Source organism: Pan paniscus, chromosome 8 (assembly GCF_029289425.2).
Source record: "Pan paniscus chromosome 8, NHGRI_mPanPan1-v2.0_pri, whole genome shotgun sequence".
NCBI lineage: Eukaryota > Metazoa > Chordata > Mammalia > Primates > Hominidae > Pan > Pan paniscus.
In genome coordinates this window covers 24,165,749-24,180,872 of record NC_073257.2, presented here as the reverse complement: position 1 = coordinate 24,180,872, position 15,124 = coordinate 24,165,749, and the positions used below count along the sequence as shown (strand labels likewise).

The following is a 15,124-nucleotide window of genomic DNA, read 5'->3' as shown; positions in this document are numbered from 1 at the left end:
CGAGTAGCTGGGATTACAGGCATGTGCCACCATGCCCGGCTAATTTTGTATTTTTTTAGTAGAGATGAGGTTTCTCCATGTTGGTCAGACTGGTCTCAAACTCTCGACCTCAGGTGATCCGCCCACCTAAGCCTCCCAAAGTGCTGGGATTACAGGTGTGAGCCACTGAGCCTGGCCTATTTCTTCCGTTTTTAAGTATTCACATCTTTTTTTTTTTTTTTGTGATGGTGTCTCGCTCTATCACCCAAGCTGGAGTGTGGTGGTGAGATCTTGGCTCACTGCAACCTCTGCCTCCCAGTTCGCTCTATTCTCCTGCCTCAGCCTCCTGAGTAGCTGGAATTACAGGCACGAGCCACCACACTTCGCACTTTTCTGTTTGAAATTTTCAAGCTGGGCACAGTGGCTCACGCCTGTTATCCCAACACTTTGGGAGGCCAAGGCAGCTGGATCACCCTGAGGTCAGATGTTCAAGACCAGCCTGGCCGACATGGTGAAACCCTGTCTCTACTAAAAATACAAAAAAATTAGCCAGGCGTGGTGGCGGGCACCTGTAATCCCAGCTACTCAGGAGGCTGAGGCAGGAGAATCACTTGAACCTGAGAGGTGGAGGTTGTAGTGAGCCGAGATTGCACCACTGCACTCCAGCCTGAGCGACAGAGCGAGACTGCATCTCAAAAAAAAAAAAAAAAAAAAAAAAGGAAATAACAATGGAATGATTCACCTCAAACTCTTCACAGTAAATTCCTATGGGAGAAGGGAGCTGTGCTCTTTCAGCTTGGAACTAAAGTGGGACCTTAATGTTTCATTCTCCATACCACTGTATTGTATGACAATAAGCATATTCTAAATTATTACATCTGGTGATGTTGGTAACATCCTGTGTCCTTTTGATGCCACTGTTGCTTTTTCTTATTTAACTCTCATGGTGGGGATAAATAACCTATGGCTTATGTCTCTGGTTTGATAAGATGGAGTTAGGACATGAGACCAGGGCATGGTGGTGGCAGAGGACAGCAGGCAGAAGTGAGGAAATGGGTGAGAAACGTGTTTCTCATCTGGGCCCCAGGCCCAACAGCCCTGTGAGCTCACACTTCAAAAAAGGGCCCACCACCTGCTGACCTGTGAAGTAGAGAAGTAACTCTCAGTCCAGAGATGGAGTTGGGGACACTTGGACCTGGGAGGTCCTGGAGACCCTCAGCTTCCTCTTTCCTTTAACAGGGAAGATAGAAGAGAAGCTGTTCTTAAGATAGAAGCTGTTCTTCTGCACCCCACCCTGCCGTCATTTCCAAATGAAAGTGGAGTCAAAGGCTTCAAGTATGAAATACAACTTTTTTCTTTCTGAGACGGAGTTTCGCTCTTGTTACCCAGGCTGGAGTGCAACAGCGTGATCTTGATTCACTGCAACCTCCGCCTCCTGGATTCAAGGGATCCTCCTGCCTCAGCCTCCCAAGTAACTGGGATTACAGGTGTGTGCCACCATGCCCGGTTTTAGTATTTTTGGTACAGACGGGGTTTCACCGTGTTAGCCAGGCTGTTCTCGAGCTCCTGACCTCAAGTGATCCGCCCACCTCGGCCTCCTAAAGTGCCGGGATTACCGGCATGAACCACTGTGCCTGGACAGAAATACAGCTTTAAATTGGTTCAACTGGAATGTGTCCATCCCCTTATTCAAAGCCCACCTCCCCTCATTCATTGACTGGCTGCACTTTTACCTTTGTAGGCCTCTGTCAGATAAAACATGTAACAGAGTAGGCTTCATTCACCATCAACCAGCAAAGGCTTAGAGTTCTGCATCCACATCTCAAAAATGTACAAACAATGGAGATGAAAATGAGAGTAACACATATAATGAAGGAAATGGAAAGTTTGATGTGTGCTAAAACAATAAACTGTACAGATGTATAATAAACTGTACAGAAATAATATACAAGATGCAAAGACTAGAAATAGAAAAACAGGCCGGGTGTGGTGGCTCACGCCTGTCATCCTAGCATTTTAGGAGGTCGAGGCAGGCAGATCACGAGTCAAGAGATTGAGACCATCCTGGCCAACAACGTCTCTACTAAAAATAAAAAAATTAGCTGGGCATGGTGGCAGGCGCCTGTAATCCCAGCTACTTGGGAGGCTGAGGCAGGAGAATTGCTTGAACCCAGGCGGCAGAGGTTGCAGTGAGCCGAGATCGCGCCACTGCATTCTGGCCCAGATGACAGACTGAGACTCTGTCTTAAAAAAAAAAAAAAAAAGACTTGGTTGATCACTTGCCTGTCATATTTGTAAAATATCACATTTTATATTTGTGTTGTATGAAACTCAAGCTACTACCAAGATGCCCTTTTGTTTTGGGGTTTGTTACAAACAACATTTGTTCAAGATTTAGCCTAAGAGATTGCTTTTTCCTCTCAATCCACAAACATGTTGCTTAGGGCAGGAAATGTACATTCAATGAATGATACGTTGAAAATACAATGCATAAAAGAATAGGCACACTTTACTTTTTTTTTCTGTTGTGTAGAATTAAATCGCTGGAAGGAAGCCGAGGAAGTTACACATCTAACCTCCTGTTTCTGGCAGAACAGCCCTTAATTTGTTGGTATTTGGTAATCAGGCTGTTTTGGACCTTAGATGTTATGGATTGATTTCTTTATTTTCCAGCCAACCCATTTTAATTTTTTCATATTTCCATAAGGAAATGAGATAAAGTGCTTTTATATAGATTATAAATGTATTCTACTTTTTATTAAAAATTGTGAATAAATATTCTTTTTTATTATCTACCTGAACATCAGTGTACCTCCTGCTATACATAGGCGTATGTTGATTTTTATTTAAGGCATATCTGTCCAACCAAGTCACGGCACAGAATGAATCTTTTGTTTCCTTCATGTTTTTTGGAATGTAGTAGAATTTTCATTTTACTGAGTCTTAGTTTCTTCATCTGTAAGATACAAGCATTTGCTGTTAAGAGTCACATGTATACATTATATACATTATCCTATAAACACACCCATAGAGAGATGAAAACACTTTGTCTATAAAGTGCCAGAAAAATGTTAGCTACTTTGTTCCCAATTCAATATAAGGGGTTGAATTTTTTTTTCAAAATATAGGTTAGGATAAGTGTGTACATATAAGAAAGCATATGCAGCCAGGCACGGTGGCTCACGCCTGTAATCCCAGCACTTTGGGAGGTGGGTGGATCACCTGAAGTCAGGAGCTTGAGAACAGCCTGGCCAACATGGTGAAACCCCATCTCTACTAAAAATACAAAAGTTAGCCGGGTGTGGTGGCGCACACCTGTAATCCCAGTTACTTGGGAGGCTGAGGCAGCAGAATTGCTTGAACCCGGGAGGCGGATGTTGCAGTGAGCTGAGATCGTGCCGCTGCACTCCAGCTTGGGAGACAGAACAAGACTCTCTGTTTAAAAAAAAAAAAAAAAAAGGAAAGAAAGCAAGCATATCCATTCTAACTCAGAAAAGTGGAAAGTGAAGATGTTGAATGGCCAATTGGTTGTGTGGTTGTTAGACTCAGGATAGAGGTCTGAGCTGGAGAAAAGAGATTTGGGAGTTATCAGCCCATCTATGGAGTTGAAGCCAAAGGTGTGGATCAGGTCACATAAGGATAGTGTGGAGAAGCAGAAGTGATGAAGATGACCTGGAGCTGAATCCAAACACATACTAGCTGTTTAAGGCAGAGGCCTTGAAACTGGGGTCAAGCACTTTTAGGCACGTCCGAAGACTGCAAGGCATAGGCGAGCATGCAGGTTTCAAGAATCCATTTCGAGATTCTCACTTCTGTTTGTAACTTCCCTCCACTTGCTCTGCCTGGGAGCACGCCTGTGCTGGGGAGGTGGGGAGTGGGGTGGTATGTCCGTTCTTATCCATTCAATATTGCCTTTCTTCCACTTTCCAAGAGAAAGGCAATACTCTTCGTAGCACCATATTGCATTTTGCTGGACTGTGGAAAACCTCTGGGGCCCCAAACAAAGCAGCAATTAGGAACATTGATATTGGTTCTGAGACAGCAAATGACTCCAGTGCCAGGTGACAGACCCTCTGTCAGCCAAGTGGCCTCCAGCTCTGCATTCAACAAAGCTGAAGTAGGACCTTATTAAATTGTCAGCTGTTAAATCCCTATAGATTGCTTGTGCTTATAGATCACTCTGTGATTTTGGGCTTAAATGCAAAAGGAATTCAAAGAATCGAAAGAAATTGCTATAAAAAAATCTTCCTTTCCCTTCCACTATGTGAATAAAGTATCTCAGAGCTTACATCTATAAAAATGAAAAATAGGAATAAAATTGATGCTGAATCCTGCTTCACTCTAGCAAAAGGTCATATTTACCAACAGATAACTAAACTATAAGGGAAAAGACATATGTATTTCCAGCCTCATCTATTAAATGATACATTTCCAATAAAAATTTTTTATGGCAAAACTAAAGTGACAGAAACCAGATCAGTGATTGCTTGGAACTAGGTATTAGGGGATTGCTTGCAAAGAGGCAAGAGGAAAATTTGGGGTTGAGGAAATGTTTTATATCTTGCTTTTATTTTTTTTTCTTTGAGACAGAGTCTCACTCTGTAGCCCAGGCTGGAGTGCAGTGGGTGATCTCAGCCCACTGCAAACCCCGTCTCCCGGGTTCAAGCGATTCTCCTGCCTCAGCCTCCCAAGTGGTGGGGATTACAATCGCGTGCCAACATGCCTGGCTCATTTTTGTACTTTTTGTAGAAACAGGGTTTCGCCATGTTGGCCAGGCTGGTCTCAAACTCCTGGCCTCAAGTGATCTGCCTGCCTTGGCTTCTCAAAGGGCTGGGATTACAGGCATGAGCCACTGTGCCCAGCAAACATCTTGATTTTGATTGTGGTTTTGGTTACATAACTGAACACAGTTGCCCAAACTCATCAAAACGTACACTTAAAATGGGTGAATTTGGGGGTGATGTAAATTACACCTCAATAAAGCTGAGGCGAAGCCTTGTTTAATAATTATGTACTAAATTTATATTTAATCAATTGTGTACCAATAATCATTGTAATAACAACACAATCCTGAGGAAGTCTTTGATACTTAGAGGCCTGTAGCTATGGGAAGTGCAGACAATTTTAATTTATACCTATTTTCAGAGAAGTAAAGGTAGTGATTAATAAAAGACTATAAAGCATAAAACATATTACATAAGGGTTTAATTCTGTGGGAAAATAAATAGGATATCAAAGAGAAAAATAAACTATATATTAATAAAATGCCAACTATTAAAAACATTTTTAAAATATGCAGTAGGCTATAACTAACAAACCACCATGTATTTTAGCTTTAATTACATCTATTTTGAAGAATGATATGATAGTTTTTTTGTGTGTGTGTGACAGAGTCTTGCTCTGTCACCCTGGCCGGGGTGCAGTGGTGCGATCTCAGCTCACTGCAACCTCCACCTCCCGGGTTCAAGTGATTCTCCTGCCTCAACCTCCTGAGTAGGTGGGATTACAGGTGTGTGCTACCATGACCGGCTAATTTTTGTATTTTTAGTAGAGACGGGGTTTCACCATGTTAGTCAGGATGGTCTCGATCTCCTGACCTTGTGATCCTCCCGCCTCGGCCTCCCAAAGTGCTGGGATTACAGGCATGAGCCACCGCGCCCAACTGATTGTTTTATTTTAAATATTGGTACTGGCCAGGCGCAGTGGCTCATGCTTGTCATTCCAACACTTGGGGAGGCTGAGGCAGGAGGATCGCTTGGGCCCAAGAGTTTGAGACCATACTCAACAACAAAAAGCTGGGCATGGTGGTGCATGTCTGTAGTTCCATCTATTTGGGAGGCTGAGGAGCACTTGAGCTCAAGAGTTCGAGGCTGTAGTGAGCTATGGTCACACCACTGCACACCAGCCTGGGCAACACAGCAAGACCCTGTCTCTAAAATGAAATAAAATAAAATAGAATGTTGATACTTATAATATACTATAAAATTTATTCTTTGCAGCTATTTAGACATAGGTTACTTTTTATATCAACTTAAAAAATGTACAAGGAGAATACATATTTGTTCAAAATAATTTTGGGAATAAAAAAACAAGAGGTCTAAGAAAGAATAACCAGAAAGAGGCTGGGCATGGTGGCTCACACCTGTAATCCCAGCACTTTGGGAGGCCGAGGCTGGCGGGTCACAAGGTCAGGAGTTCGAGAACATCCTGGCCAACATGGTGAAACCCCGTCTCTAATAAAAATACAAAAATTAGCTGGGCATGGTGGCAGACACCTGTAATCCCAGCTGCTCAGGAGGCTGAGGCAGGAGAATCACTTGAACCCGGGAGGCGGAGGTTGCAGTGAGCCAAGATAGCGCCACTGTACTCCAGCCTGGACGACGGAGTGAGACTCTGTCTCAAAAAAATAAATAAAATAAAATAACCAGAAAGAAAGAAAGAAAACGAACTCAGAGAGAATGTTCATATAATTCTCAGAAGAGGAGCCGCGCAATGAAGGTACATCGTTTCAAGCCTCAGAGAGATCAAGGTAAGAGCCCCAAGATAACCTACTGAGGCTTTAATTTATGAGTGAATGTGTTGGGAGAGATAGTCTCACCTTTCCGCAGACCAAGAAGAGATTTTCAGTTTGGAGAAGAAAGATTCCCTTGGCCTCCGGGACCTCAAAAAAAAAAAAAAGCTGAATTGCTCAAAGGCAAAAAAGACATCCAAGGAGATTGCAAAATTGGGAGTGAGATAGTGAGAGAAGAGTGTTTTAGAGAATGGGGAAATGGCCGGGTGCGGTGGCTCGCACCTGTAATCCCAGCACTTTGGGAGGCCGAGGCGGGTGGATCACTTGAGGTCAGGAGTTGGAGAACAGCCTGGCCAACATGGGGAAACCCAGTCTCTACCAAAAATACAAAAATTAGCTGGGCATGGTGGTAGATGCTTGTAATCCCAGCTACTGGGGAGGTTGAGGCAGGAGAATTGCTTGAACCCGAGAGGCAGAGGTTGCAGTGAGCCGAGATCACACCACTGTACTCCAGCCTGGGTGACAGAGCATGACTCTGTCTCAAAAAGAAGAAAAAGAATGTGGAAATGAATGGAGGCCTGTGGATTCTCCTGATAACCCCCTGGGTAGGTGGCAGTGCTGTGTCTATCCAGGGAGGCACCAGGCTTTCCAGCCTACATAGTGCCTGGCTTAGAACAGATGAAGGAGAGCCACTCACTTCCAAGGGAAGCAAATGGCTGGACAAGAAGCATATCACTCCAGCCTTTCATGCACCAAAGACCCAGCGGCCTCCGATGTTCCATGCCGTCTAAAGCCTTCCTGAACCTTGCATGGCCCTGGGCCTGGGACGGAAGCCTCTGTAATGGCTGAGATGGGATTTCCTCCTTACCCAGGGGGACAGGAAGCTCGGAAGCAGATGAATGTTTTAGGAAACGTAGACATGTAATATTTTTTGAAGTCTGTTGTTGCATATTAAAAGCCACGCCATAAGGACTGAAAAGTGTTAGGTTGGATTTGATAGCCGGGAGGTCACAGGCGCAGTTTCAGTAGGGTGTGGGGTATGATCTAGATTCTATGAAGCAAGGAATGAGTGGGAGAAGAGGAAGTGGAGCAATACACGCAGACTTCTATTTCAAGGAGCTTGGCTATGAATAGAAGGTGAGATGAAGGGCAGATACGGAGTGGAAGTTTCAGCCGGGGCTGCTGACAGCAATTTTGTGATGTGCAAGGCTGGACCAGAGACCAACCTGTCTGGGCATCTTTTGGTTGTTTTCTTGGTGTTTATAAAGGTAATTGTAAAGTCAGGCAAGCCGTTGCAATAGCTGACCCCCCAAATCTCAGCAGCTGCCTGCCACACGAGAGTTTTATTTCTCATGAAGATAAAGTCCAAGTGGTTGATCCTGCTCAGTGATCACGTTCAGCAGCAGAGATACAAAGACCCAAGCTAATCCCATCCATGCCATCTTCCACACGTGGCTCCCAAAGTTGCTCTGGAAAGGGGAAAGAGCATAGAGGATGGCCTTTGGGAGGTTTACCTGGTTGTGGACTGGAAGTGGTGCACATCACTTCTGCCCACTTTGAGCAGAACTCAGTCCCATGACCACACCTGCCTGCAAAGGATCTGGAAATGAGACGTAGCTGTGCGCCTGGTCAGGACAGGAGGTAAATCTGATGGATGCATAGCTAGTCTCTGCCACATCATTCTACCCACTCATTACTATGACCCAATTAGCTTGTATCTTAGCCTCGAGATCCTACCCTCAGTTTAGATGGTATCTTGACGATGTTACTGTTCAGATACCTGTTCTAAGCTGTTTCCTGCTTGATATATTCAAGTCTGGACTTCTTGTAGAAACTGTAAGGGAAACATCCCTGTTTATGACACAAGTCACAAAACCCCTAAATTCTTAGCTTGGGAAGGATCAGAGGGGAGGGTTTACGGGGTTGGGGGTATGGCAGGCAATAGGACCAGTCTCCCCGAAACACTTCTTTTTTTGGGGTTTCCTTTGGGGTTCTCCACTGTGATGACCATTGGCTCCAGGGACTTTCTCCAGTAACCATGTACCCCCAATGTAAACAGTGTCCCTCCCACATCTGTGCAGGATGGCGTTTTCAAAAAGACTTACTAAGTTCTAAGGGAGGACAGATGAAAAATTAAGAGGTATTATATGTAAGCCAGAGGACTCTAGTCACACACAGCCGTAGAATTGCTCACTGTTGGCCAGGTGCGGTGGCTCACACCTGTAATCCCAGCACTTTGGGAGGTCGAGGCAGGCGGATCACCTGAGGTCAGGAGTTCCAGACCAGCTTGGTCAACACGGTGAAACCCCGTTTCTACTAAAAATACAAAAAAACTGGCAGGGCGTGATGGCTCACACCTGTAATCCCAGTACTTTGGGAGGCTGAGGCGGGCAGATGACAAGGTCAAGAGATTGAGACCATCCTGGCTAAGCCAACATGGTGAAACCTCGTCTCTACTAAAAATACAAAAATTAACTGGGCGTGGTGGCACACGCCTATAGACCCAGCTACTTGGGAGGCTGAGGCAGAAAAATCACTTGAACCCGGGAGGCGGAGGTTGCAGTGAGCTGAGATCGCGCCACTGCACTCCAGCCTGGGCAACAGATCAAGACTCTGTCTCATAAAAAAAAAAAAAAATTACTCACTGTCTGTCTACTGTCTCTCTCTTTTTTTTTTGAGATGGAGTCTCAGTCTGTCATCCAGGCTGGAGTGCAGTGACATGATCTCGGCTCACTGCAGCCTTCAGCTGCTGGGTTCAAGTGATTCTCCTGCCTCAGCCTCCTGAGCAGGTGGGATTACAGGCACACACCGCCATATCCAGCTATGTTTTTTTTGTATTTTTAGTACAGACAGGTTTCACCACGTTGGCCAGGCTGCTCTTGAACTCCTGACCTCAGGTGATCCACCCGCCTTGGCCTCCTAAAGTGCTGGGATTACAGGCGTGAGCCACTGCCCCCAGCTTGTCTCCTTTTTAAGTGCTGTCCCTAGTGACTTGCAGGACTTCTTAATGTGGACAGTTGGATTTGTCCCTGGCTTGAGACACTCTTCTAGACTTGGATATTTGACTCTTCATCTCAGTGTTGTATCAGCTGGACTTACTGATGTGCCATCTTGCTTAGTCAGTTTGGACTGCCTCTGATGCCCTGGGTTTTGGAATGTGTTTCTTGGCCCTGGGCCTTGGTGTGTGTTTGTATGTGGATGTGTATTTGTGATAGTTCCAATCTGGACTATGTTTTTTGCTTTGGCCACTGAGCTTGTACCATAGCTAGACCTACCCGGTGCTTCAAGCCTCCTTGTGTTCCTCCAAGTTACTCTTTTGACAGCCTATCTACAGACACCACAGCAGGACCCAACCCCCAGTTTCCTCTCCTGTACTTTTAGTTCCTGAGTGACCCAGTTCTATCTTGGGTAATTAGCAGACCAGGGACTGACCTCAACCTTCAAATGAGCTTAATCTCTCTATAACGAGAGTGTAGAATTATGCAACGTTTGAACAACACACACAAATTGTGTTTACCCTGGTATTTAGCAAGCCCACAAGAGAGCCGGAAATCCACAAGGAAAGTTATCTTAATGGAAGGGAGAGACAAAGGGCACATGGTGGTCAAAGACAATGGGCTCTAGGAATTGAATGTTTGTGTGCCTCACAAATTCATATGTTGAAGTCCTTACCCCTAATTGATGGTCTTAGGAGATGGGGCCTTTGGGAGACAATTAGGTCATGAAGACAGAGCTCTCATGAATAGGAGTAGTGCCCTTATAAAAGGGAACCCAGAGAGCTCTCTCTGCACTTTTTGCCACATGAGGACAGAGCAAGAAGGCGGCCATGTGCAACCCGGAAGAGAGCCCTCACTAGAACCCAATGATGCTGCTGCCCTGATCTGGGATTTCCAGACTCCAGAACTGTGAGGAAGAAGTTTCTGCTGTTTATCGTAGACCCAGTCTATGATACTCTGTTAGAGCCGCCCACGCTGACTAACACGATGGGCGAGTGGGCGTGACTCCAGTGCTCATTCCGTCACCTTGCCTCTGGCTTGGCTCTCAGAGGTTCTTGCATGGGCCCTAAGAAGAAGGGACTCTAATAAAAAAGCACAATAAAAGGAGTGTTTTACAAAATTTCCTTGGCTCATTAGGGGGCCCAGGTGACATTTCAGGGGAGGGATATTCCAGGGCAGCTGGACCCTGGGAGGAATATTGTGGGTACCAGGCTGTAGATGAAAGAGGATAAGACATGGGGGAGTGGTGCCATTTGGGGAGGGCTGGAGTTTCTGTAATTCCAAGTGACGTGGCTTGTGGAGATATGGGTTGCACATATCCTGGTATGCACATCTGCACACACACATTTATACATACAGGACTTTAAAAGGTGAGGCAGCAGAATGCTATTCTGGATGCTTTTTTTCTTCTGTATTACCGAAGCCGGAACAGAATTCTGGAATGTCATCAAGAAGATTTCATCTCAGATTAAGCCAGATAACAATACTTAGAGTAAACAGATAAACAGAAACTTGAATTAGAATAAGAATATGATCAAGATGTGAGGTTTTCTTGCAGGAAATGCTTTTCTATTTATGAAAAATATTAATAAGTGATCTAAATGTATAAGGTTTTAACCTATGAATATGAGAGGGAGAGACAGAATCTGTCCATTGAAGAATCTCCCAGGCTACATGAAAAAATCAAGATAATGCCTGTATGAGCTTTAAAAAAAAATCAACTTATACATAAGACCTTGAAATGAAAAGCAAGCTCTGGAATCCATTTCTCCACACCTTACTGGCCCCCATCTTCTACCATTTCTGGTATTTTTCCCATAGCTCTAAATAATATGCATGTACAGTGATTTCTTGATTTATAAATGTTAGGCACTGTATTTTGACTTCCTTATATCATAGTGAAGTATGTAACTTAAGATTAGCATCCTCTCCCATTTTCTTTCCAGTACAGTTAGAAAAAAATCTTCCATTTCTCTCTCTTAATTTCTATTTCCAAGCTAAAACATGATACCCAACCCTCTATTTTTTATTTTATAGATGGTATCTTTCAATTCCTCACTTAGGCAGATGAACATCTTGCCTCTTGTTCTTTTTTTGTTACTACTCATCATTATAATCCTTTTCTTCTTCCCATCCCTATCAGCTGCATCTTTATCATTTTATTGTGAATGCTAATATTTAAACTCTGATCAAGTTAGCTGTAGTTAACTTTCCTTTGATTTGTCGATAGATTGATTATAAAAGTTGGTAATCAATGTGCAATCAATATTTCTTTTTTGCTATCTAGAATTTGAAATTTTTCATGTATTTGAGGCATTTTCCACCTAATGAGTCCTGGGGGAGGCAGAGCTCTTCTACTATTACAGAAAATAGAAAATGCAAATACTTAAGCCTCCCAGCTTCCCTTGCTGGTATTGGGTAGGTATTTAACCTAGGCAGAGCCAATTTTATGCATCCGTATGTTTTAAATTGGGAGCAGCTCATGAAAAGAGTCATGGATGCTGAGAATTTCTGGGGCAGTGGTGGTGGTGGCAACGACAACCAGGTTCAGGGATGGGAGAAAGGCGAGGAAGAGACTCAGTGGTGCAGTACAACACCCACTGTCCAATGTGATTGGTTGGACGGCATCAACTATGTCATCTGTTGCTTAGCAATGGTGGCAATAGTGGGGTTCTCCCTGGACAGCCTCATTATGGCCGTGGGCCCCACTCGCTAACTTCTGAGCCGCCAGTAGTTCCCAGAGTCACTGATACCTTTCAAGAAATTCTTTTTCTGTTCAGATCAGTTAGGGTTGATTTTCACAGTTTCTGATTATGAGTCTTGATTAATGAACAATTGAAGAACTATCTTCTTATGGTTGTGAAAGTGTAGGCCGGGCGCGGTGGCTCACGCCTGTAATCCCAGCACTTTGGGAGGCCGAGGTGGGCGGATCACAAGGTCAGGATATTGAGACCATCCTGGCTAACATGGTGAAACCCTGTCTCTACTAAAAAGACAAAAAAATTAGCCAGGCGTGGTGGTGGACGCCTATAGTCCCAGCTACTCGGGAGGCTGAGGCAGGAGAATGGTGTGAACCCGGGAGGTGGAGCTTGCAGTGAGCCGAGATCGCGCCACTGCACTCCAGCCTGGGTGACAGAGTGAGACTCTGTCTCAAAAAAAAAAAAAAAATGTTATTCACTGTCAATTTATGTTCATTTCTTTGTCTATGGATTTAATATTACATATCTATGTCATTCTTTAGAGAAAGTTCCAGTCATGAAGTTCAAATGCATTTTCTGGCTGGGCACAGTGGCTCACACCTATAGTCCCAGCACTTTGGGAGGCTGAGGCAGGACAATCACTTGAGCCCAAGAATTCGAGACCAGTCTGGGCAACATAGGGAGATCGCATCTTTACTAAAAATAAAAAATTAGGTATGGTGGCATGCACCTGTGATGCCAGCTATTTGGGAAGCTGAGGTGGGAAGATGACTTGAGCCTGGGAGGTCAAGGCTGCAGTGAGCTGTGATCATGCCACTGCACTCCAGCCTGAGTGACAGAGCGTTACCCTGTCTCAACAACACAACAACAACAACACAAATGCATATCCTCAAGTATATCCAAACTTGAAGTCTCCCATCTATTCCATCCTCTCCCTTCTACTGTCAAGGACTTGCCCTGTGGGAACTTGGCTTGTTCCTGCCCCACGGGCTGCTTGCTCCCCAGGTCTGCGGAACAGCTCTGAGCCTGCACCTCCCATTCACTGTCCCCTGATTTGGATTCACTATTTCTAGATCCTGCATTTCTTTCTTTCTTGGTTTCCTTCTTTGCTTGATTGAATTTCATCTTTAATTAGCTTCCTAAGAGAGACTACATGGAAATAAAAAGTCTTTCTTCTAAATGTCCATTTGATTGATGGTTTGACTGTAGATAGAATTCTAGAATGTGGCAGCTATTCATGAAACCCATTTTCTTCTCTTCCTAGGCTCACAGTTAGACTACATTCCTAGCCTCCTGAAGAGTTAGGTACAGCTGTGTGACTGAATTCCTGCCAATGAAATGTGGTGAGAACCACTTCCAGGCCTGGCCCACAAAAACCTCCCATAGACAATTCTTCATCCTCTTTCCTTTTGCATCAGGCCTGATACAGAAGAGCATGACAACTTTGGAACCCCTGCGTAGAAAGCGGAGAAGCCACAAGCTGAGGAGCCTCTGGATTCTTCCAATTTTAGCAGTCCTTCCAATTTTAGCTCTGGATTTTGTTCAAATGAGAAACAAATCCCAACATTTCCAAAGCAAGTAACACTGTACAATCATAAGTCATTTCAAAATCACAGAGAAAAGTAGCAATCTTCCCAAAGAATTAAGAAAGTCTGCTAGGCCATGAAACAAGTGTTAATACATTTGAAAAACTGAAATTATACATCATATCTTTTCTAATCACAGTGAACTGGAACTAGAAATTAATAACAGAAGGAAAGCTGGAAAATCCACAAATATGTGGAAATTAAACAATACACTCTCAAACAACCAATAGGTTAAAGAAGAAATCATAAAAGAAATTAGAAGATATCTTGAGATAAATGAAAAAGAGAACACAACATAACAAAACTTATGGGATGCAGTAAAGGCAGTGCTAAGAGGGCAATTTAGAGCTGTAAATGCTTACACCAGAAAGGGAGAAAGACCTGAAATCAACAAGTTCACTTTACACCTTATGGATCTAGAAAAAGAAGAACAAACTAACCTCAAAGCTAGCAGAAGGAAGGAAATAATGAGAAAAGGACAGAGATAAACAAAGTAGAGACTAGAAAAACAGTAGAGAAAACGAATGAAACCAAGAGTCGTTTCTCTGAAAAAATCAACAAAATTGACCAACCTTTATCTACAATAACTTAGGAAAAAAAAGAAAAAAAGAAAGAGAAGACTCAAATGAATCAGAAACGAAAGAGGGACATTACAACCAATTTCACAGAAATAGACAGTCTTTTAAGAGAATACTGTGATCAGCTGTGTGCCAAAAATTTCAATAACCTGAATGAAATGGATAAATTCTAGAAACACACAAACTATCAAGACTGAATAATGAACATATAGAAAATCTGAACAGACCTTAATAAAGAGATTGAATCAGTATCAAAAAAGCTTCCAAAAAAGAAAAGCCCAGGACCAAATGCCTTCCCTGGTGAATTCAACCAAACAATTAAAGAAGAATTAACACCAACTCTCCTCAAACTCTGCAAAGAAAAATTGAACGGGAAGGAAACCTTCCACACTTATTCCACGAGGGCCTCAATACCCTGATACCAAGGGCAAACAAAGACACTACAAGAAAAGAAAGCTATAGGAAACATTTGCTAGACTGTGTGGTAGATAGAGCTCCCTCTCCCCTCTCCCCTCTCCCCTCTCCCCTCTCCCCTCCCCCCTCCCCCCTCCCCCCTCCCCCCTCTCCCCTCTCCCCTCTTTCCACGGTCTCCCTCTGATGCCGAGCGGAAGCTGGACGGTACTGCTGCCATCTCAGCTCACTGCAACCTCCCTGCCCGATTCTCCTGCCTCAGCCTGCCGAGTGCCTGCGATTGCAGGCGCGCGCCGCCACGCCTGACTGGTTTTCGTATTTTTTTGGTGGAGACGGGGTTTCGATGTGTCGGCTGGGCTGGTCT

The 15,124-nt window shown here is 44.0% G+C and overlaps 1 long non-coding RNA gene across 1 annotated transcript in view; it reads left to right on the top strand.

The window, feature by feature from the left end:
* The window catches only part of LOC117974501 (uncharacterized), a 48,071-nt gene extending 33,187 nt beyond the window's left edge, over positions 1–14,884 (top strand). The window contains exon 6 of the long non-coding RNA XR_008619882.2: positions 13,450–14,884. This is a non-coding gene — a long non-coding RNA (uncharacterized LOC117974501). The remainder of the gene's footprint in view (positions 1–13,449) is intronic.
* Positions 14,885–15,124: the final 240 nt, after the last annotated feature.